The sequence below is a fragment of the Perna viridis genome, chromosome 13 (genome assembly GCF_037379345.1).
Source record: "Perna viridis isolate PV_CMFRI_1.1 ecotype Kerala chromosome 13, ASM3737934v1, whole genome shotgun sequence".
NCBI classification, from domain to species: domain Eukaryota; kingdom Metazoa; phylum Mollusca; class Bivalvia; order Mytilida; family Mytilidae; genus Perna; species Perna viridis.
Window position 1 is genome coordinate 25,239,868 of NC_142457.1, and position 26,321 is coordinate 25,266,188.

The 26,321-nt window shown below is 32.1% G+C and overlaps 1 protein-coding gene across 5 annotated transcripts in view; it reads left to right on the top strand.

The window, feature by feature from the left end:
- The window catches only part of LOC148600083 (uncharacterized), a 92,096-nt gene that overhangs the window by 45,930 nt on the left and 19,845 nt on the right, over positions 1–26,321 (top strand). Inside the window, exon 1 of one of the 5 annotated variants that reach the window (XM_088558065.1) lies at positions 16,054–16,208. The exons of the other annotated variants lie outside the window; for them this stretch is intronic. The gene's annotated coding sequence lies outside the window, so the exon portion shown is untranslated. Of the gene's footprint in view, positions 1–16,053; positions 16,209–26,321 lie in introns of those variants that run through there. 5 annotated transcript variants of the gene reach the window in all.

Consider the following 26,321-nt stretch of genomic DNA (forward strand, 5'->3'; position numbering starts at 1 on the left):
TGCCAGTTTCATATACATGTATATTTGAAGGGTGGATTTTGCAATTCACGTCAGACAGAATGAATAAAATGAACTTGGCTAATTGCTAACTAAAATATAAATTGGGAGTGACATCTACCTATTCTGTTTGGCAGCATTTTCAAGAGCACCAATAATCTGCCAAGTTTTGAGAGCTTCAAATTTCTTTGAAGTTTCAAACATTTAAAGGCCAATAACAATTAATTGGAAAGCATTATGCCAAAATTTGTAGCTGACAAAATATCAGCCACTATCAATTTGTAAGAATGACCTTTTTGAACCCAATATCCCGTCCATTATTGTTTTGTGAGATTGACCTATCTGAACCCTATTCCAGCCATTATTTGTGTGTTAGATTGACCTTTTTGAACCCAATATTGCATCCATTATTGATTTGTGAGATTGACCTATTTAAATCCAATTCCAGCCATTATTTATTGGTAAGATTGACCTATCAGAACCCTATTCCAGCCATTATTTATTGGTAAGATTGACCTTTTTGAACTTGTACCACAGCTGACACAACTGCATTAGTTGAAGTAGTTGATGAAGTGCACTTCTATCAGTATTTATTGTTGTGGGTGAACATCTATTTCTGGTCGAGAATTCTGGCAGATATTCATGAAACGTAGATTCTTTGTGGGCGTGTAATTAGTTGGGTTTAATGGGAATACCATAAGGTAGAGCTCCACCAAAGGGGTAACAAATATTTTTAGGAGTGTTTCTTTTTTCCTTGTAATATCGATCGACTTCTTAATCTGGTGTTACAATAATTTATTTTCAACATATAAGTTGACAAAACTTTCTGGTATAAAAATTTAGTTCAAACCATGTAGGCAAGGATGTAGAAAAAAAACAAATATATTTAGCCGAAAAGCCATATTTATACCAGTCTTTCATTATTCTGAACAAACCTATAACTTTTTTGGGGGTAAATTCTTTTAGGGTACAGATTCAAAAGAACAAGATAAAAATATACCAAGATTATAAAAAAATATTGTTTCTACATTTAAACTTAAAGTGTAAGTGTTTGTAAGAATCAGACAAAATTGGAAAAATCAGAAACATGCATGTCAACACCCCACCGATCTGACAATGTAATTTCACTCAAGGATACCTTCTCTATTTGAAAAGACCATTATTTAATCTCTTCATCACTGGCTTTGCTCAGAAATTTTTCAATAGAATGTTAGAAAAATGAGGTTTTTGACAGAGTTATCTGCCCTTGAAATGTTCATTTTCAATGCATTTAAGTGAGATTGTAACTGAAAAGTCCAGCAAGATATGGAAAATCTTGTCTGTTTTCCTTGGTTCTGATGGTGCAAATAGTCAAATTAGACTATAAAAATGATGGGTTTTTTCATACCAGTTTCACCTACTGCCTGATTCTTACATGAACTGATACTTAATTCAAGCTTTTTTGTAACTTAAGATATTAGGAATTTTGCGTAGAATTGACAGTTTATTTTATCATGTCAGTGTAAATAATTTCTATATTATTCACCCAATTTTGAGTACCAGTCCATATAAAATTCAGACACTGCCAATGGTAAAGTGATTCATGGTGAAGAAAAACCCACCAAATGATGCTTTTTCAGTCCACATATGCTGTACTTTCACATAACAACAATCTTTTCTGCATTCAGATTTGCACTTTTTAGAAAATCATGTATTCATCTCCCACTGAAATCAACCAAATGAAGTCAAATCAAGAACGATAATTCCTCCAAAGTGCAAATTTAATGTACAGTCTATAAAATTTTTATCTAAAAAGTGCAACAACCAAATGAAAAACTAAGACTGGTTATGTCAGCAGTAACTGTTTCTGAACAAGAATGAAAACTGAATTCAGTGGTTTTTTCACATGCATGAATCATTTTCTGTCTGATTTTTAGAAAGACTGCTACTTAAAAAATATTGTCAACTCCCTTAAAAATGTCCATAATTAAAACCTTGGTGGTAATTAATAGAATGTATTGATTACCATTCCTGTTACATTTATGAATTACTAGAAGTTCATCTATAGCCTTCTATTCACTTCATTCAAGCTCCGTCCATCTGTCTGACTGACTGTTAGTTCGGCAAGTTTTTCCAATGTTTTTTTGTCATGCTTGTAGATAATTACTTGATATTTGTACATTCCTTAAACTTTATAAGTAAATAGCTTAAGGTCAAATTTATAGTGGTCGGATTTGGACTACCCCTTTTGCCTTAATCCTGAAATTCTTGCTTCAGGCGAATTTTATTAATCTGAAATTAGGAATGTTCTGGCGTACTTTTGTGCCTACACATATCATGCATCATGTTAAGTGTTGGGTCAATGACCTTCCTTCATGATGGAGATCCGTTGTTCTTACGTTGTCATTACATGGTAGACATTTTGATTGGTGGTCATGCTCTATTGACCAAAGGTACACACGTCCTTTTATGTGATTTTGATGCACCGATCTTGTGGTTGATAAGTATGCTTGTATTCATCAATTTTTATGGGACAAATTGAGGCTTTTAAAGAAATTGCAGTGGTCTTATAAATATTCATAAAATATCTCATTTGTAGAAGAACTGGATTTTTTTGGCAGTAATAAACTTCAATAATATTTCCAATGTTGCGATAAATATCTCCACCCTCAGTGTCCTCCAATAAGTACATACAAGTACGTAAATATTAAAAATATTCAAATATAGAATATATGTGTATAAATATAAGTAGAAAATTGAACAATATTTAGGTTTATGTTTATGTTCAGTTATGAGCACAAAAACGTGAAACAAAAACTATAGAACCTAAACAAAAATGCAAATAACATCCTACAAATAAGACGTTATTCAAACAGTAAAAATATTTTAATTTTTTTTATCAAGATCGTTCTGAATCTGTACAAATCTTATTTGCATGGGTATCAATTTTATAGTGACGAAACAACTCGTTAGAACGAAGATTTTTTAATCGGCAGCTTTTACAACTCTACAAAACCAAAAAACTGTTTAAACAAACTGATGTCTTACTGTATGCATTGAGTTTTATATCATACTACAGTGAATCCTGTCTGAAATTAACCCTCAGTTATCCAAAAACCTATCTATACCAGAAACATTTGAAAGTCTATGAAAGGGATCAAATGTAAGAATTATTCACTAGCCAAATTTAGCAAATAAACCAGACATTTCGAGACCTTTTTTGCAGACATGATCTTCCTCTACTTTAAATTTCAAATCCAGATTTTACTGTGATGTATCTGTTTTACTGTTGGTTTACTTCTGATTTTGACGATTTTCAGGGTTTTTTTTTTCGATCCTTAAAATTATGTCTGTTTATGTCAATTTCAATGTATTCAGAACTTGTGTAATCCATACAACTGAATAACAGAATGAATCTTTTAGTTTGATGAAGACCTTTCATGATAGTTTCAATGAATTTATAACCTGTATACTCTACACACCTGTTTAAATGGAATAAAACTTTCATTTTAAAAAGGAAGCAATCTAAACCAGATATATGTCAACACCTATGAGGCTTCATGTTAATGGTAAAATTTCAATGTATCCAAATCCTGTATAATCAATACTGTTGCACCTGGCCCATGCTCCCAGTTTTTTGGTGTAGTCCGAGTTGTTCATTTGCTTTTGTTACTTTTTATGTATTATTTTAGTTACTTTATGTTTATTGTTGTGTACATCATATGTCTGTTTTTCATATTTGGTCTTTGTCCCTGGATTGCTTTCTTTTGATTTCTGCTAGAATCTTGGTTCCCTTGGTTACTCTTAATCTGGACAAACGTTCAATTTTACAGGGAGGTCATATTAGACATGCTGTACTGTATGTGGGCCAAAGAATGATTAAATTATGTAAATGAGAGAAACTTACCCTCTCACCATTCCAAGTCAGTCCTCAGAAAAATAGATTTTTTTAAGTGGTCTGAAATTTAATCACAATAATTTGTTGTCAGATATGGGTTAATATCCTTGTTGTTCTCTTGACGTCTTAGAATTATATTTTATGACAAGTCAATAGACTTTTCATTAAATTTGTACAGTGAAACCTGTGTAGACCAAACCCTGAATAATCAAATTACCTGTCTAAACCAGACACTTTTTAAAGTCCTTTTATATCAATTTAAATGCATTTTGAACCTTTGTTTTTGTTTGTTTGTTGGGGTTTAACGTTGAACCTTTGTAAATAGAATACCTGTCTAAACCGTTCCAAAAGTAAAAAAAAGGGGGATTTGGTTTAAACAAGTTTTACTGTAGTTCAAAGAAATGGATAAAAGCCACTTGAAAATTTGATTGCCTTTTTTCATAGAATGGTATTCTTTTTATGTACCTAATGCATTGTGTTTGTTTTTCGTGGAAATCAGTTCACTCATATTAAAATGATTGAGATAGTGGATACAGAAACTACACCTACAATAACTGGGTACCAGTGTTAATAAAGTTCTGAACTGGATATCAATTATAATTGTTGTCCTCACTCAACACTTACCAATTAATAATGGCTGGAATAGGATTTAAATTGGTCAATCTCACAAATCAATAATGGATGCAATATTGGGTTTCAAAAAGGTCAATCTAACAAGTGGTATATTAGAGTTAACTTGTCCATACCTCTGTTGATCATTATTTTGGCTGCTATTTGATAGATTGAATTTAAATTTGATAGAGTGGGCATATATTGTTAGACATTTTGGTTGCTGTCTGACATTAACTTCCTGTATAAGTGGGAGTATGTATACCTAGCAGGACAGCACATGCAACTTCATGTTTTACTTATAATAATTGTATATGGTTTTCTGTTTACTTGATTTCAATGCATTATTTACTTCCAAACAAAAAAACTGATAATTATTTTGTGAAAGAGGATTGAAGTACAAGTCTATATAAAATTCAGACACTGCTAATGGTAAAGTGATTCATGATGTAGAAAAACCCACTGATCAGGCGATGGATTTTCAGTTTGCATATGCTATATTTTTACGTAGCAATAATCATTTCTGTATTCAGATCTGCACTTTTGAGAAAATCGTACATTTATCTCCCACTAAAATCAACCAAATGGAACCAAATCAAGAACGATCACTCTTGCAAAGTGCAAATTTCATGTACAATCTATATAATTTTTATCTCAAAAGTGCAACAACTAAATGAAAAACTAAGACTGGTTGTGTGATCAGTAACTGGTTCTGAACAAGAAATAAGACTGAATTCAGTGGGTTTTTGACATACATAAATCACCTTCTGTCTGACTTTTAGAAAGACTGCTACTTAATTAGTTACAACTTTCTCCATTTAGTTTCATCTCATCCTAAACCAGGAAAAAAGTTTAGAAAATTAGCGGACATTGCTGATTTCCTTTCAAATGAGATTCTTTATGACTGTAAGGAATACTTTGCCTGTGAATTAATTGCTCTGAATATAACAAACTTTCATATATATGTCAGTTAAAGACTTATTGATCAAAGACAATAAATGAACATCTTCGAGGGCTAATGAAATCAAAGCATTTGTAAGTGATATATTATTGTTTTTCCTTGTACAGAGAAATAAATTTAATTAAAAAACACAATACCTGTTTGGCTATTGAGAATGATGTCAGCAAAAATGATGATAGATTTGTACTTGTTAACCTCATGATTAGAAAAAAAAGAAACAAATTATAAGCTTTTTCTATGACTATTTTCTGTAATTTTAACTCTTTGAGTATTGAATTTCTCATTTATGAGTCTTAGCTAAGTACATGTGAATCAATATTATTACTAACTCTAAAAGTATTGTCTACGGAACTTACCTAAAGAGACAGAACCTAGTGTAGAAATGTAGTCTATCAAACTTGCCTATAGAAACCAAAGTTAGTGTAGAAATGTAGTCTATTGAACTTGCCTGGAAAAACTGAAGTTAGTGTAAAAATGAAATCTACTGAACTTGCCTAGGCTACAGTTACTTAAGTTAGTGTAGAAATGTAGTCTTTTGAACTTGCCTATAGGAACTGAAGTTAGTGTTGATATGTAGTCTATTGAACTTGCTTAAAGATAGTAAAGTTGGTGTAAAAATGGTGTTTATTGAACTTGCCTAGCAGCTGGAGTTAGTGTAAAATGTAGTCTACTAAACTTGCCTAGAGAAACTGAAGTTAGTGTAGAAGTGTATAGTCTATTGAACGGGCAATTGAAGTAATTGTAAAAATTTGATTTTCCTACCCAACTTGCCACAAACTCAAGACAATTTAGAAGTGTATTTTAGTAACTCAACTTGCTTACAAATGGAAGTTATTGTTAGAGTGCTGTTTAACAACAAACTTGCCTACACTCTCAAGTTAGGGTAAAGGCATAATTAAACCAATGAAATCACCAGTTATATTTAAGCTGTGATGTCAAATTGAGGAAGCTTACCAGTTTACAGAATAACAGCAGTTTTGAAGTCAAAACAGAAAGTATCATAGTGAGCCTGAAAAGGTGAATTGTGATGTGCTTTTGGGATGTTCAAAATGGACATTTGTCTGTTTCATGGCGATGTCACAGTCACAGTCGTTTTGACATTAGTTTGGCCATGAAAATTGCCAGTATTTCTTAAGTACCAGAAACCTTAAATTATGCAGTTAAAAGAATGGAAAATGACCAAGTTACTGATAAATACAATTAAAAGAAATGTCCAACAAAAAACGATTGATTACTCTTAACAGGTCAAATGGTTGCTCAGTACAGAATACTGTGCTATGATATCATATGTTGTCATCTGTCAGAATTGTATTCTTGGAATTTGTGCTACTATGACATATATCTATTTGATCTTTGGTTGGTTGTATTCATCTTGTAGCAGGATGTCTGTTTCCAGTCTACGTAGCTAAGTTCATGCCACAATGCAACGATCATACTGAATATTTACAGATTGTGGTACTAAGTCCTCTTTCTCGACCGACTTTCTTCTTTAGAGCACCCACAAACATATCAGTATGATTTTATCAGTTTACAGGTAATGTGTTAATTAGTTTCGCTTTATAAATCATATCAAGTTCAAATCTTTCAGAAGTTGACAGAAATTGTAGATTCAAAGACTGGTAAAAATAAAATTGAGGTGTCATAGTGTGGCACTTGGTGAACTAAGTGTTAAACATGTTGTCGATTTCAGAAAATGTCATAAGTGTAAGTTTTGTTGTATGTAATGACATCATGATTTTGATGTCATGCTTGAAAAAATTTTCACTTTATTTTTTTTTTTTTTTTTGTGAAATCGACAGTTGGTGTTAAAATATATTTCACTTAAACTTTTCAAAGTAATAAAGTAAAAGCTGTCTAAATCTTACTCTAAGGGACATTACTCTTTAAATCAGTGATATGTTTGTATCATATTCATTTTCACCAAAACCTTTCAAGCTTTCCTTTGAAACAGAATGAAATCAGTGCAAGTTTCTTTAATGCTTACATGAGATTGATGTAAAGCGGTAAATACAAACCTTTTAATGATTTGTAAGAGTTGTGTCCCTTACCCTAGGTCTACCTCCATAAACGGTGTCAAAATAAGCAATAAAAAATTCAGTACCCAAATCCAGTCTAAACTGTAAAGTCTTAACTGAACTAATAAAATGGATTTCCTCCTTTTATATTTTGTCATACTGTATAATGGACATTTTCTTGTCCAATCTGATTTCGATGTGTCTTCTTTGCACATTCATCAATTACTGCCATGTCTTTTTTTTAAACTGGTTCCTTGTTCCTGGTAGCTTATATCCCATCAATCACTTCTGCTCCAAATACCAGTATTAGCCTTTTAAAACTCTTTTAGGAGTATTTTTCTTATTGACACATTATTTTTGCCAATGATCTAATTAACTCGAAAAGACGATTGATTTTTCTGTTTACTTGCTCCATAAATAGAATCTAGGTCAAGCTAGATCAATAGCAGCTTTGTTTGTCTTGAGTCGTAATGATTTACACCTAGTGTCTATAGGTAAAAGCTAAAGAAGTAAGGCCAACCAAAAAAAAAAAAAAATTGTTTTTAGTTCTTAGGTCCTCTAGCATCCCTTTTAAGATATGCACTTTCTTGGTTTTTTTCTGGATAAACAATGCAAAAGCATCCTTTTAATACTTGGATGGTTTCAAAATTGTAAAGTGTTTTCATGAAAAATGGATTTAGAACCAAAAAATTAAGTTAAGATGTGTTTCAAACTCATGAAAGTCAAGTTATTGGCATCAAATAATTCTGTACAAGTCCTTGCATAATCCAGATCTGGTACAAAGCAAAGCCTGCATAAACCACATTCCAGTCCAAAAGAAAACCTGCATAAAACTCACTGCAGTCCAAAGTAAATCCTGCATAAAACACACACCTATCCAAAGTAAATCCTACATAAACCATTGTTCTACCCACTTAAGTTTGTATGAATTCAACCTTGTCTTTAAGCAAACCCTGTGTAAACCACAACAGTGCCCAAACCCAAACCTTGCAGAAACTCCAACTCTGTCAAAACCCTGAAAAAACCCACTGCCATGCCTGAAAAAAAAAAAAACCTGCATAGACCAAAGTAATGTCCAAATCAAGCTTTGCACAAACCCCAACCCAATCCAGTGTAAACCCCATATAAATGACAACTCAATGCAAACTTAACTCTGTATAAATCCAACCCTTTTTACACCAATAACAATAAAAGATCAAATTGAGAAAAATTGCCTGATTGTTACACAGAATGGTACTTAAATACTATCAGTCAATCTGTCAAATTATTTTCATTAAAATAGGATGTTTTAGCTCGTATGCAAGTAAATCTTTAAAAAAAAATGTTTACTGTGTATTTGAAAGCAGCTTTTCTTTACCATGCTAATATGAGTTTATGAAAAATGTTGAAGGAAATAGCTGAACGAAAACTTTTATATAAGTTAATGAGGTTCCTCTTGATATCCTGTTAAGTAAGAATGCTGTACTTTAACTTATTTTTAAAATATGGAAGCCTGAGAATTCTGATCAAAGCCCTTGATTTAAGACATTACATACAGCTAAAATATTTCACAGACATAATTACATAAATTTGTTAATGCTACAGGCTTGTGGTTCTTGGGCTTGAAAAGAGCTGATTGGTCTATGTGACTTTTAAGTATCAGTCTTCATAAATATAAGAGGGGAGGTGATTCAATTAAAAATCTGCATAATACACTTTTTTTCTGGCTTAGAAACTGTTTCAGACCAGTAACTGGTCTTAGTCATTTGGTTGTTGCATTTTTAGATGAAAGTAATCAAGGGAACCAAGGTTATAGCAGTAATCAAAAGAATGTATTCCAGGGACAAAGACCAGACATTGAAAACAGACATACACAACAAAGAACATAAAGTAACTAAAATCATACATACAAAGTAACAAAAGTAAATGAGCAACTCGGACTCCACTAAAAGCTAGGAGCATGGACCAGTTGCACGGGTAGGGTAACCATCCTCTGCTTTTCTAGAAACACCTGCCGAGTTGCTCATAAAAAAAGTCAAGTCCGGGGTAGACAAACGAGGAAAGGAAAACATCCATTTAGATGAAAAACATCCATTATATAGATTGTATACTAAATACTTTTGGTACTATGGAAGAGTTATTGTTCTTGATTTCATTGACTTAAGTGTGAGACATTGAATTAATGGTTTTCTTCAAACTACAGTAAATGGCAGTGTCGGAACTTTATGTGTATTTGTACTTGAGGGTAATCAAAGGTCTGAATGTGACTTTCAAACTACCCATGAAAGTGTTTTGCTCTGCTGTTTGTAAACCATCTTGTTATGTGTGTGTCTATGGCTTTGAATTTTGTACAAACTATTTGTTTTCAACTTCCTGTTTATCGAAATTCCTACTATTCTGGTAACCTTGGCGCTACTTAAATTTAAACCACTTGTTCATTTTGAGGTTTTGATTTTCTTTATTTGAATATTTGCGGAGACATAGTTGTCTATTTTTACATAGTCATCTATTTTGGATGTGCATAAATTTAGCTAGATGAGTTTGTGGTATAGGGATAGCCAGTTTGTCTCTTAAATCGAAGTAATTGATTGAAATTTATTATCCCTGACTCAAACATTTTATGGGAATGCCCTCTGTCTCATGACAGTGTAACCTTATTTGATATGGTGTCAAAAAGTTGTTGCATCTAATATTTTATTAAAGTAGTCCAAAGAATTCCATGGCTTGTTGGGGTGTATTTGGTTCCAACATACCCCTCTTTCATACCTGTTAACCCTCCTACATTAGTAGGAGACTCCCAAAAAATCAGTAAAAGATTTAGAATCTCCCACTTAAAGATTTGTAAGACGTTTTTGGTTAAAATTACAATGATTTATTTCAAAAATATGAAAATTAAAAGAAATGAAATTTAACATCAGAAACTTGCTTTAACATAAAAAAAACTCCCCCATGAGACAGTGTTAAGGTTAATAGGTAAATATTTAAGTTTGTTTTGTTTTTTTTTAAGTAAAATAACTGAATCCGTCAGGAAAATTTTTGCAGTTATAAAAATATGTACCTTGCCCCCCCCCCCTCTGGAAAAATATCCCAAAATTACCAATAAATAAATTCTGGTTATGTATAGACCTGATTCAGCGTTATCTGGCGCTTTCTGTCTGAATAAGTTTGTTCCTAATTGTTTGCTTTGTGAAATGGTTTAGCTTGAATTTCCCTATTACCCTGCCAAAATTTATGTTCATGCTATTTTCACAGCTTTGGCATTTTCTGAAATCAACTGCAATGTGGGTAAAAGTTTTATCCTCACCATTCACCTCTTTGTAAAATTTCTAAAGCGGATAGTTATCTTTAAAATATACCAACTTCCCGCTATGGTGAGTTGAAAAGACTAAAGCTACAAAGTGATGTACCAATACATGTAATATGCTTTCAAAGTACTCATGTAAAATTCATTTGTTGAAATCTAACACTGGAAAACTACCGTAATCCAATACTTTATATATATATGTACAAATTGGTTGAATGACCCAAATAAAAGACGCATTCATTTTGTGGTACACCTTAAGGTGAAATATGAGGTACTTATAAATATATATATCGGCCTTCTCATGTATAAAGCCTTTCAGTTAGGTAATTAGCCCACACCTTTCAAATCTCCCAGCCACACGCCTACAAGGTACTTTTGGTTGTAAATGTCTGGCAGAGTATCAATTTTTTTTTCCCACCTGAGAAGTAGGGACCTGTTAATTTTTTTTGTCTTCAGTTGTTAAGAGGGAGGTAGGAAATTTTTCATGTGTTCTGAAAATTCTTCTGTTTGGTTTTCATTTTAACATTAATAGTAAAAGTCCCATTTTAGGGTCTAGAATTTCCCATTACTTTAGATAAGTAAATCTTAGCCTAGAGAAAGTTACTTTTATAAGTTTTCCATGTTCAATTTCTCTTATGAGTAGAAATAGTATTACAAATCTTTCCTTTACTTAAGGAGGTAGACATAAGGTAAGGGGCAAAACTCCTGAAATCAGTGATATGTTTGTATCATATTCAATTTCACCAAAGCCTTTCAAGTGTTAATTTGAAACAGAATGAAATCTATCCAAGTTACTTTGATGCTTACATGTGTATGATGTCAAATGCTGAATACAAACATGCTAATGATTTGTAAGACTTGTGACCCTTACCCTGTGTCTACCTCCTTAATTTATATTTATTGATGTTGTACAATGATACCTGTCTTAGCCACACCCTGAATAGTCCAGAAAACCTGTTTAAACAAGACACTTATTGCAATTTTTTCATATTAGATTCAATTATTTTGAAACCTGAGTTATTAAAACACCTTTCTATTCCAGACAAAATCTTCACGCCAAGAAGGTTTCATTCTTCAGTATACTGTTAACGTATTAATTTTTGCGGTTGCTAATTTTCACGGATTCTGTTACGTGAACATAGTGGCAGATATCAATTTTCACAGTTTCTAAAATTGATTACAAAAGTTCATAGTGTTGAAAATCAAAAATAGCAAAAATAAGTATGCCATGAACATTGGTACGTTTACAGTATTGTTTGTGTATTTTCCATTTAGTGTTTCCTGCCGTTTTTTGTCAAAGGATTTGAAAATGGGAAATCTTGAAATATTGATAGTGTTAAAAAAGAGTGTGCTTTTGAGCTACACTTGAAAGGGTAAAATATTCAATTGCTGTTAATAGAATCCTACTCCTATTTAAAGGGCAGATGGTGTCATATTATTTTATCTTCATAGAATTTAACTGCTTTGGTTATTTACCCCTTATCTTTGATTTAAAGTAAAATTTGTTATAAGACTCAGGCAGGACATTTGGGCAGTGACCTCTGATATTTTATGTTTGTTTAAAGCATAGAAACTTCAAACAGATGAAAGAAAGGGTCCATTCAGAGGTAACAATTTTGTAACTGTTACATAACTAAATGCGCTCATACCTAAACAGTTGTAAAATTTTAGCTTCAAGTTTGATAATCAAGGTTATTGCCATCAGCAAAGCAGTTGCATGTAAATGTACTTTAAGAGACTTGTAGGAGAATATTTTGTGATGACTGCCATAATCGTAACACAGGCTGTACCTATAACAGTATTTTACAACATGCTGAATGCACACAAAAAATAATTTATGATAAAATGGTTTGTAATAAAAGAAGGTCTTTTAAACATGATAACTTTCAGTACTTTAAAGAAGTAAAAGCAGGATGTTTGAATTTTACAAGTTGTTTGTTCAGAGTACCAAACAATGGTTCATAAGTAGAAAAAAACAAGTGCCTTTGTCAACTTGGTGCTATATTGAGTGAATTGCACTATTGTCCAGGTGGTGTTTGTCATTTCCACTCATTCATGGTGGGGAAATATAAAAAAAATGACACATCTATTCTTAGGCTCTTGTGTGTTACCAAGACATTACACTAGTCACTTACTGGTTAAAATTAATTGGCATGTCCATTCAGTATGGAGAGCAGTAAATAACATAAGAAAACTTGACCAGATGTATGACAACTTCTACTGTGGCAGATGGAAGTGAGAAAATTCCTTTCGACATGTACTGTATTTTGTGTACAATTAATGTTATGATGTAACCTTATTTTAGTGCGCTGATGTTTGTTTACACGTTTGTTTATGATCTTTCAATCTATACCTGTATAAGACACAGAAGGAGACACCCATAGACATGTTGGTTAATGTAAAAAGTGTGCTTTAATATAGAATTACTGCTGTCTTGCTTTGTTTTTAATCAGCCTGAGTACATTGTAACATGTTTAAACCAAACCGCTTATGAACTTTAAAAATTGGTTTGGTTTAGACCGGTGTTTGGTTTATACAGGTGTGTGGTTTAAACAGGTATTTGGTTTAGACAGAAGTTTTGTTAAGACAGGTGTTTGGTTTAAAAAGGTTCAAAGTACATTTAATCTGACATAAGGTACAAACTCTCAGAAACCTGAAAACATGTCTAAACCAGACAATCTTTGTCTGGTTTAGACAAGTTTTCAGATTTCTGAGGGTTTGGTTTAGACATGTTTTGCAGTATTTCAATTTATATTACGTATGTTTACCAAGGTTCAAAATACATTTAAACTGATATAAGAAACTGTAAAGATTGTCGGGTTTTTATAAGTTTTCAGATTTCTGAGGGTTTGGATTAGACAGGTTTCATGTTATTTCAAATTATATTGCTCTTCCTTCTGTAGTACAGTAGTTTCTTGATTTTTTTTTGTAGAACTAAATTATACTCTGGTACTTTTTTTCCAAAAGCTCAATTTTTCACTTTCTTAGAAGTATCTAAGCAAAGGCTTCACTGAAAGAGTTAAGACTTGTTGCAGACTTCCAGCAAATGGGTTTGTGCTTAAAAAAGTTGGCAAATGTCCATTTAAATTTATACCTTGTCACATTTTTTACAGCAAGATTCTAAAGGAAAATAATTTTGTAACTCAGTGCTTGTACCTAAAGGTTTTTCAAATTCTAGCCTCAATCATAATTTTTTTTCATATTTCCTCTTCAGGTACTAGTGAGTAAATTTCTAGCTAGAATAAGTTTTTACTACCAGTAGGCTCTTACATAGTACTAGTGGCTATAGACTGGACTAACTTTAAATTATAATTCATAAGACAAAACCATGCCCTATTGACTTTTAGAGCAAGTTCATAGCATAGTAAACTTTAATAAAGTAACAATTAAAACCAGCTTCCGGGTATAAGAATCAAATTATCTCCCCTTGGCATAGAGAGAAAAAAATGACAATATTGGCTTTTTTTTCCAATATTATTTTTTTTTTACTTTGGAAACATGTGTTTCTGTCCAGACATCACAGCTGGTTGCTAAATGAAAACTTCAATATTTGCTAAACATCCTATTTGTTTTTTGCTTGTATAAGCTGTAAACTAAAGAAATCAAAATTTTATTATTAAGTACCAGTCCACATAAAGTTCAGGCACTGCTAAGGGTAATGTGATTCATTTGAAGAGAAAGCCACCATACAAACGATGCTTTTTCAGTCTACATATCCTATACGTTCACATATCAGCCTTTGTTTCAACACAAGACAAATATTAAGCCTGCGAGCTCTGCTTGAGGGCTGATATGGGCCGAGGGTTCATTTAAGGAACAATAATGTCATTGATGACAGGCCAATAACTGTTATCAGCCCAGGACTAATATTTCCTTGCAACTTCTAGCCTAAATGTCCATATTATTTCCAAATATATGATAAAAAATATTACCGGTAGATTGTGTTTTTCTAAAAAGATATATAACACAATTAAGAATAATAGTCAGGTAATGTATTCAGTTTTATAACTGTTAACTGGGATTTTCAAGCATTTCTCCTTCATTCATGTATATAAAGGCAAAATATCATAAATAACTGTTTTCTCAAGAAAACATTACATTTGACTTTCACTTGATTTTTGGTAAAAACTTTTTTTTGTACAAGTTATGAATTGATATTAGGAAATACAGAGAAACCTGAAAAACCCACCATCCTGTCTTAACCAGACACTTTTGATTCTTTGTAAGCTGAACACAAGTTTAAACAAAATACCTGTTTAAACCAAACAACATTGAAAGTCCTTAAGGGGTTTTATTTAGAGGGGTTTCTCTGTATTATCATTTGAACATGGGATTTAGAAATTAAAATAGAAGGATACCAGTTTATGTGTTTAGGCGAAGTTGTCTGCCCTTTGATGAGTCAATTTAAAAACAGTTCATTAGCTACGTCATTTAACATAGTTGAATACACTTTCAAAGTCTTGCGTATGCATTTGATCTTCTTTTTATACTGTCTTAATGTTACATAGATCAGTACAATCTTTTCTTACTGCCTGATTCTCACAAAGAAGGGTACTTCAGATTGCCTATATGTAGGGAATATCATGTTGTTTTCGCTTCCCTTCATACTGCCTGATTCTTACTAAGATTGGTACCTGATATTGCCTTTATGTAGAAAATATCAAGCTGCTTTCACCGGGTACTTACATGTACGATAAGATGAAGCGCCCTTTAGTTGTATAAGTCTATTATGCAATTTGCTTATTGTTTTTTCCTGCTGAGATTTAAAGTATTTTTTAATACCGAAAGGTCATGGTCATATTTGTAATTAATGAAAAATGTTATGACTTGTCAGATTTAAACATTTTCTGAAACTTAATGTGTTAATCTTGCTAATATTGTAAGATGTCAGGGCAGTAATGTCAAGAGTGCTCAGACAACATTTCCTTGAAAGTTGCTGTAGACTTGTGAAGAGAACTGATTTTTAGTTTGTGAAATGTACTTCCTTGAAATGTGAACGATGAAGTAATCTTTCTGTAACAGATAATAAAATATGAGAGTATCAGGGGATCAAAACTCATGAATTTGAGACACATAAAGGGTTTAGAAGTGTGTTATGTTTAAGTCTGATTCCAATAAGACAGTAATAAAGCACCTGCAAAAACCCAACCTTTTTAAAATATTGTCCATAAGAAATCTCATTAACATTGTATTCAAAACTTCATGTAATTAACCTCAGTTAAACATTTGTCAACCAGGAGTCCTCCCACTTATCTAGAGCCTCAGTGTGGTAAAATTTGTGAGTGGGTGGGGACCTTCCATCATTTAGATATATAATGTTTACATGTGTTGGTTTCTATTTTTGCACCACAAATATGATTTGTACAGGAAAATATGAAAAATCAATACGAATGTATATTTCACTATGAAATGTGCACATTGTAAACAAAGAAATTGACATGTTCTAGTAAGGATTTTTACACTAAGGTAGGTCAATGTGTTCTTATTTAATTAATTAAAGTAACGAGTACCTGTTTACTCATTAGTGTGTTAATTATATTCTTATTTTGTTGTTTGTGAGATGGTGAAAATGAAATTAAGGGCTGTTTTGATAACATGTAAATTATTACAATATAGGGTTTTCTTTTAATTTGTTCCCGAGTCCTAGATTTAAACTAGGTCAAAAGAAAGTTGATATAAGGATATAAAATTCCTGTCAAAACACAAAAATCTTATGCAATGAATTTTTAATTGTGCCAAAGCGTAACTTAACCTGGATCAAACTTTTTATATTGATGCTTGATGTGTTCTCGGAATCTTTGTCTTTATTTCTATTTTTAGAACCTGATATTTTGCTTTCAAATCAATGTATTAGTCTGGGTATATTAAATATTTTATTGTAGTCTGATCTATTATTCTTTTCCATTGCTCGATCATCAACATTGTAGGGTAATTTAAATTTCAACTATGTCTGTCTGTCTGCACATTCATGGTGTTACTCCATACATATACTTCATAATATAAACTTTATTGCCCAAGTAACAGTGGCGGAGCCAGAAATTCTATTTCTAAAAATGTAGGGAACAGTTCCAGTGAATTCCAGTGTTTTCTATTCAATCAACCCAACGTTTTCACCATGGGGGAGGGGAGGCCCTCAAGACCCCTTCTTATACCTATGGGCACTTTTGGGTTTTTTGGTGTAGATTTGTGGTTTCTGCTTCTTTGCCGATCATAGAGCTTTTAGTTCTGACCACCAGATCGGTTGGAGGCTATTGCTTTGATGCCATGCACTCTAAGCATAGTGTTGTTACAACCAGGTACTGTAAAAACTGTCAAAACCTGTTTATAAGAATCAGGCAAAATGGGAAAAATCAGAAACATGCGTGTCAATAACCCACCGATCTTACAATGTAATATCACTCAAGGATACTTTCTCTATTTGAAAAGACCATTATTTGATCTCCACATCACTGGCTTTGCGTAGAAATTTTTCAGTAGAATCTTAGAAAAATGAGGTTTCTGACAAGTTATCTGCCCTTGAAATGTTCATTTTCAGTGCATTTCAATGAAATTGTAACAGAGTGGTCCAGCATGATATGGCAAATCATGTCTATTTTCTTTGATTCCAATGGTGCAAATAGTCAAATTAAACTATCAAAATGTTTTTTTTTTCCATACCATATTTCACCTACTGCCTGATTCTTACAGATACTGACACTTTAAACCAGACACTTTTCAAAGTCTGTTTACATCAGTTTAAATGTGTTTTGAACCTTGGTAATCTGAAAACCTGTTTTAAACAAACATATGGTTTGGTTTAGTGAGGTTTCACTGTATTATTTTTGAAGTAATTAGCTTAGTGCTTAAAGGGAAAGACCACCTTTGCATTAAGTTAGGCTCTTATGATAAATCATACCCACGTAAACAAAAATAAATAACCTTTAATGCAAAATGCGCAAATATAAAATGCTCAAGGCTATGCAAAATATAAGTGGATAGCCATCTTGCAGAACTCTCCTATCTGAAGGAAGATCATAGCCAGATTTTATTGATTTTTACCGATAGCTTCCGATTGGCTCGTGACGTCACTAAGTCGGTTTGGTACTGATACAAGTACTGCAAATAATATGTAAACAAAGAATATTCCGTAAATATTTCTACGATCATGTTTATCTAATCACCAAAACACTGATGAGTTGTCAAACTTACGATTGCACGAATGATAAAAGAGAAATGTTCTAAAAGTTTTTTTTACCAGCAACAAGAACATTCTTCGGAAATAGCCATAAGATTATCCTTACAAATACTAGTCATATGGCTGCCAAATCTGTTGTTCGTCAATGATGTCTGACAATTGCTTACATGTTGTGCCTCAATCTCTTCTTCTATTTATTTTGGGTTGAAATTATAGGGGAAAAGTCCCAAATTTGCGATTTCTTTGGACATCGTAATAAATTACCTATTTACTTTCACTTCACAAACCCACTTTGTGACGTCACACTTCGACCAATCATGGTGGCACCCATAGGTGCGGGAAATTCAAATTTCCTAATTATAAATCTCGATTAATCAATTAAGAAAAGGGAAATTATTTTGTTTCAATTTACTTTTCATGAATATTTAACAGATTAGTTTCGATATTTATGACTCGCACAATAACATGGTCTTCTCCTTTAAAGGACAGATGACTGAATGTGCATTATGTAATTCTACTTTCTCAAGCGAAGAGCTTATTTGGGTTAGAGTGACATCTGGATAGATCGGAGTCAGAATTATATTTTTAAGTAGAGTGAGATAGTTTCTGTGGGCTACCACATTAGTCTGGGTCCATTTGACTTGTATATGTGGTTCTGTCCAAAACAAACGAGCGTTAATTATGCATGTTAATATTCAACAATGGTCATGGCTAAAATATACACATTTATATGAATTATGATTGTCAGTGTTATGCAATGAAGTCAATTGAAGGAGGTAGACCTGGGGTAAGGGACATAACTCTTGAAATCAGTGATATGTTTGCTTCATATTCAATTTCATCAAAGCCTTTCAAGCTTTCATTTGAAATAGAATGAAATAAATCCATGTTACTTTGATGCTTAGGTGAGATTTATGTAGAAGACTTTACCCAAACGTTTCAATGATTTATAAAAGTTATGGCCCTTAGGTCTACCTCCTTAATCAATCTATTATCATTTATATTTTGCTGGTGACAAATTCATAATTTTTCAGAAACCAGGAACTGGTATTCATCTAAGCGAGTCCTTTTTCCCCTCAGATTTGGTTATTATTGAGTAACTAAGATTTTGCAAAAAAAGTTTTTGGCAACTTTTTTTTCAATGCCATGGGCCAGATAATGATGATAAAATATAGAACCTCACAGTAGATTTCTTTTATACAGTATAACATTTAGTAAAATTTAAAAAACTATTACAATTACATGTAACTTCAATTATATAAAAGTAATTTCAAACTGAATTTGATTTTTTTTATTTCAAAATTTAAGAATTAAAATCACAAATCAGCTGTAGAAAATCAGTTGCAAAAATATTGATGTGCAATAATATAGGCAGATTTAGACCAGGGTCCCCCTTATGCTTGTAAAGTTTGGTACTGAAAAATCACTGTTAGGCCCCCCCTTTTTTTTTACCTGCCAGAGCCTCCCCCTTTTTTGCTGTTTCTAGATAATGCCACTGAATAATTTATGTGCAACTATTTCTTAATTAGTTGTAAAAAGTTTTGTTGACTGGCTTATCAGAATTGTTGTATAACCTTGAATTTAGTGTGACTATGTCAAATATGCTTCTACTCTTTACTTATACACGACTGAAGTTTATTTATAATATTTGCCGTTTTAATGGGCACTTAATATCTACATTGTAAAGTATTTGGGATGGTCTCCTGTGACTTTTACCTTGTTTGGACGAGCAATTACCAGCAAGATATTTAAAGTGATGATTTAATCGATCAAAAAAAAGAGGTTTTTTTTTCATTTGTAGTATCGGTTAAAACTTTCTAATACTCAGAAACAGTGTCTCTTTTGTTCGTGGGTATCAATTTTCTGTCGTTCCTTATCTGTTTGTCAATTGGAGGTGTTTTGAATGTGTCGATTCATTACACAAGCGTTTACACTTCATTGTGAAATATGTGTTTCCGATGCATAGGAATAGAAATTCTTGGTAAAGCCTTCCATTAAGTATTGTAAATAAGTTATTTACAATGAATAACACTAGCATATTATGAATATTATGCAAGCATTGATTTCTAATGGTCTTTCAATTTCTTACAAGTTTATATGAACTTTAGAATAGTGGAATTGTAGAACTACTTTTTGTACTATGGAAATAATGATCCATTAGTGTTTTGTTTTTTTTTTGAGGGGGGGAGGGGGGAATGGTGGGCAAAAACAATAGAAAATATTATAAAAACAAAATCAATTTCTTTAACTCATTTATTAAACTATAAAGATTAGTCAAAAGTTTTTTAGAAGAGTAATTCATTGTTGAGATTTTTTTTTTAAGGCCGGGGTGTCGAAACCATGTGTATTCTGCCTAATACCTATGTACTTATCACTGTATTTTCAATAGAAAGGGTCATAAAAAAATAACAATTTAGAATACATTGCATAGTAAAAATACTGTCCCTGAACCGATCTGCGCAACTATTTTAACAGATAGATAGTCGCTGACTGATTGATCAATGACAGACTGATAACTGATGACTGGTGACCAATCTGACCGCAGTTTTGTTGTGTAAAATGACAGTTGATCATTTCATTTAAATTGAAGAATTTCACTGGAACGAATCCAATACACTACCATATTAAATTTTCCCTAACTTTAAGATATCAGATCCATGTATTGTTTTTTTTTTTTTTAGAAATAAAACAAATGTAAAATAAAAGTAATTAATTGGTGTTTAAATCTATTGCATTATGTACATGTAAATGTGTGTAAAAATTGGTAAACGAAACAATGGAATCCATAAAATATATTGACCGCTCAGTGGTCATGTGATGCAATGAGCGGTTTATGGAATGGTTTGATGGATTGATGACTGATTGCAAACCAATTGGTGATTAACGACCAATCACAAATTTTAGTGATCGGTCCAGGTGCTGTACTTAATGAATAGGGACTCAATGTTGGGAATTTCTTTTTTGGTAAAAAAGGGTGGGGGGTGGTTAAAAACCATGTTTATAATTAATAATTCTGCCAAGTATTTATTTTTCATTGTACTGATAGATATGTTAATGGAAACAAGAACAACATTTTGTAATACATTTATTGGAAAATTAAATTGTACTCTGTATTTGTCTCAAAACCATTAGAGTAACTCAACTCAATGTTTACATGGCAACGTTACCAGAATTGGAATAAAATTTGATTTTTAGTGCTTAATGAGGCAAAATATTTTTTTTTACATTCTACAATAGCTGTAGTTTTAAATGATGCATTGTGGAAATCATGAAATTAATTTTGTATTGCATAATTATCAAACTTGTTGAACAGAGATCTTCCTAGAAACACATTTTTTTTTTTTTTTTTTTTTTTGCCTTGAGCATTATTGAATATAACTTTTTTTTTTTTGGCCTTGAGCATTATTGAATATAACTTTCAATAATTATTTCCTTTTTATTGACTTTGTCAAGATTATTGTTAGTATGTGAAGAATTTGGAACTCCACCCAGGGTCTGTCATATACTATAAAATTGCACTTTGAATAAAACAGGATACATTTCATTGTAATTCACATTACAGTAAAACCTACATTAGTCATGGCCAGAGTATAGTAGACCATGTGTGGATTTGATCATGTCCACTCATCCAATGGTGGACAGATTTTAACCAAAAACACTTGCACTGTAAGAATTTTATATGTCTGTCTTTTGAAAGGCATGCTATGATATATTATTGTCATGACTCTTGCTACTGAATTGATTTTATTTAGGTGTAATTTTCAACTTAGAGTCGTTGGCACATGGTTCCATCCAAAATGATCCCTTAACAATATTGGTTTCACTATATTACAATCAATAGAACCTCTGTGTACTTAAGTATATTGGTCTATTTGATTGATTATTTGAAATTTTATAGGTCCATTGAAACTAATTTCCTTTAACATTTTACCTAATTAGGCGATAGAGAATCATTTCAAGTTGTAAGATTACATAATTAAACATGTAATTTTTTTGCTAATTTTCTACTTCTTTCCTGTTTCAATAGGTAATGCCTTTTATAATAGTTATTTGAATTTTTGATGTTTTGAGATAGGGTTGTAGGTCAATGCTTAATTCAAAGAACTGCACTAGTTTATTTTGATATATTTTTTTTTCATTTTTAGGCCCCACAAAGGTAATTACTTGGTTCTTAGGCCTTCCATCATCTCTTTTATTTTAGGGTGTTACATTTAAAACCCATTTTTATCATCATATCAATGGAATAAAATAAGAAACACCTCCATCATATTTTTTTCTATATCTATCTTTAAACACAATATTTAAGCATCCTCATCACTTTTTGGGGCAGTAAAAAGAATGCACCCCTCTCTCATGGGTTTTCGTTGAGAATGGAGAAATTGAATTTGACAGGCTTGTGGGTTATTGGAAGGAAGGAATATGGCTTGGTACCACCCTTTTTCCATGAACCATCTAAGTGTTTTATTTTCTGTACTTGACAGCTTAAAAAGGAGTCATTCATGGGAAAACAACAATGACTTTATTCAGCCTATATGGTAAAAGAAGGACAACTCTTTAGAATTTTTGAAGAACCACTATGAAGATCTTTTCTATACCTCCTTAATGAGCCTATTATAGTATTTTGATTCATGTCCACCTGTCTGTCTGTAAATCTTTGTACAGGTTGTACAATAATTTAAAAAAGCTGTTGTCAGGGACTTTACCAACCTGTTGGTACTATGTTTGCTATTTTAAAAGGAACCCCCTTCCTTTTTTTTCCTTTTTTTTTTTTCTTTTTTCACAACTCCAACTCACTTTACCTGAAAATAAATAAGGACATGCCAAGGAAAACTTCACAAGATGGTTTCCCATGGACTATAGTCATCCAGTTTGTCCATTACCAACCCCTAACTCAACCTTTTCAACCAAAAAACTCGAAAACCTTCACCTATGTACTCTTTTCTGATAAAAGAAATGACATGTAAGGAACTACTAATGATTTAGAATTCTTTAGGGCTATTGGACAGTCGTCCTAAAAAATACTAAACTCTGTACGCTCTTATATCCCCCCTCCTTTACCCATCCACCCCTTTTTACACCAAATCAATGTGTCATTATAATCACACTTTTCCCACAAACATTCCACATGGCAAGAACTCCTCAACAATTTAAATTCTACAAGGATTACAACTGTTTTTTAATGTGTATGTACTATAATCCCAAGTTCATGGAGTCCTTATTAATTTCACATCTTAGGAATGAGACAGAAAAATGTTATGTCAATGTAATTCTTTGTTTATTGCGAGGTTCACAATGGGAACTTTATTATTCATAGTTGTGTTGTTGATTGGGGACATACAAATGAATAAAATAGTTCTTTTTTAACTTGAAGGATAGAAAATTTATGGGGTAGGAAATCAAGGCAAAATTTTGTTTAATTAACAAGAGAAATGAATTGAATTTTAAATCTGATATAAGCAATAAATGTCTTAATTTTTTTTTGTGTGAGGCTCCCAGGAGGTAGACTATTAAAATGATAAGTCTATGGTTTAGTTTAAAGTTCTATTTCATCAGAACACTGTTTTTACACTTCTTTATTTCTAGTGCTGTGACAATTATGACTTAATTATTTTAGCAGTGTTCAATGAAAAGAAAGAAAATAACCAACATAGGAGAAGGTTCATTGGGTGCTTTTGTTTGAACCATTTTATGAGGCTTCTTCTCTTCATTAAGTTCAAGTTTCCTCCCAGAAGAGTAGGTTCATCAAGTGCTTATATGAGGCTTCTCTTCATTTAGTTCAAGTCTCTACCAGATGAGTAGGTTCTTAAAGTGCTTTTTGTTTTAACTATTTTATGAGGCTTCTCTTCATTAAGTTCAAGTCCCCACCATAGGAGTAGGTTCACATAGTGCTTTTGCTTGATCCATTGTGTGATGCTCCTCTTCATTTAATTAAAGTCTGCACCAGAGGAATAGGTTCATAGGGTACTTTTGTTTGAATCCTTGTTTGAGTCTTCTCTTCATTTAGTTCAAGTCTCCACCAGAGGAGAAGGTTCACGAAGTGCTTTTGTTTGATCCATTGTGTGATGCTTCTCTTCATTTAATTTAAGTCTCCACCAGAGGAATAGGTTTATAGGGTGCTTTTGTTTGTACCATTGTTTTAGGCTTCCCTTCATTTAGTTCAAGTCTCCACCGGAGGAGTAGGTTCACAATGTGCTTTTGCTTGATCCATTGTGTGATGCTTCTCTTCATTTAATTTTTTTTTTGTAAGTAAAAATAAAAACACCAATCTAACAATATAATTTGGCCATTGTTTAATCTCTGCATCACAAGATATGTTTGGAAATTTTTCATTAGAATGATGGGAGATTGAAGTTTTTGAAATAGTTTTTGCTTTTGAAGTGTCTACTTGCTGTGCAGTTCAGTGAAATTATATGTAACTTTACCAATAGGATATGGATAGTCTGGTTATTCTTCCTTGATTTTGGTAGTAAAAATACTCTAAAACTCATAATTGCTAACTTTTGCAAACTGAGACTGTCAAGTGAACTTAATTGTGAGAATTACCGGTATATTTTCACGATTTTAAAAAAGGAATAACTTAATATAGTGTAAAAAATCCATTTTACCAGTACTATTTTTCCCAGTTATCTGTCAACCTGAAAATAAATTACTAATTGGACAGTCATGGGTTATATATACCATGTCTTACCAACTGCCTGATTTTTACAGGGACTGTCACTTTATAGTGATAACACTACAAACCAGGTAGATATGAGTTTTTTTTTTTCTGAAACTGTTGGTATATTTTCCATTTTAACCCTTTGACCTTAAAGAAGCTCTTCCATGGAAATGCAAGTCACCTGATCGCAATTCTGTTTCTGATTTGCCAAAAACTGATAACATAGTGGCGTTTGAAAAAAAAACTGTATCGAAATTGGTGTCATGTGTTATTTCCTGAATGAAATACAGAAATTATAAGTAGAAAAAAAATTTCTCTGTGGGCTATCTTATTTTTTAAGATAATACTTATTATCTTTACCTAACTGGTGATTGTATCCAAGAGTCATCCTAAAATTTATATATTTTTACTCTATGCCCCCCCCCCCTTTTAAATTAAAAAAATGTCAAAATTATTTACCAAGAAAATCAATTGATATACTATAACTAATTATAAAACACATGGTACAGTAGTATCAGCTTTCTGACCCACTGCAACATGTTTATTTGATATTAAAAGAACAAAAATTGATGAATATCAAATTTTATTTGGTGTCAATGGCTTTATAAGCTGATGTGTAATTATTGTTAATTCTTTGGTTAGGTTACAATGACATGGGCTTTATTTAAGATGGACAACCTGTATATGTGACTTTAATATAATGGTCATTGGAAGTGTTTTCCAGTTTATTTAAGGAAGTAGACCTAAGGTAAAGGACACAATTCTTACAAATCATTTGAACATTTGTATTCCCCATTTTACATCAATCTCATATAAGCATCAAATTAACTTGGATTGATTTCATTTTATTTCAAATGAAAACTTGGAAAGTTTTGGTGAAATTAGATATGATACAAACATATCACTGATTTCAAGATTTTTGTCCCTTACCTTAAGTCTATCTCCTTAAATGAGAAGGACATGCTTTAAGTATTGGGTACATGAGTGAAAAGCAGGTATATTTGAAATCTTGTTACTACAACTTATAACAGGGCCGTAACCTGGTATGGCACATACTGCTGGAACAGAACCAATGGCTTTTTTTGGTATGTTATGCAATGCCTAAAATTATTGTTGAAAAATATAAAAAAAAAACAGGGTATTTTACTCAGTAACTAATTAAAACAAGTTCAAACTTATTTGTTCATTACCACTGCTGTACCAACTAAGATTTGGGTGCTACGTCTCTGTATAAGGTATACTAAAAACTTGGAATGGTGTTGAATATTGGATGCATGATTGGATCAGCAAATTTCAGTCAGACTAAAAAAGTGGCCTTGGTTTGACTCTTTTAAATGAATACAATTTTAATTAAACAAACTTTCTTTTTTTCTGATTTCAAAATGAAGTAGATACATGTATTTCTTTCCCTGTAACAAATACATAAAAAGTATACTCTTAGTTTGTATATGACAATGAGGTGCCTTTGGTTGAAGTAGAAATTATACCCCCACTCGATGAGTGGGTGGTATATTGGAATCAACTTGTCCGTCCGTCTGTTCAAACTATCATTTCCATTATTTAAATTTAGTGTTTGCTTGGTATAGAAGGGGCAATTTTAGTTGCTCTCTGATATAAACATCCTGTTTCTTGGGATTTTGCATTTTTTCACTGTATAAATTTGATAGAAAAATTTTTTGTCACAAGAAAACTCCCAATGTATGGATTGATTTCAAATTTTGTATGTGGCTTCGTGTAGATTGGGCAT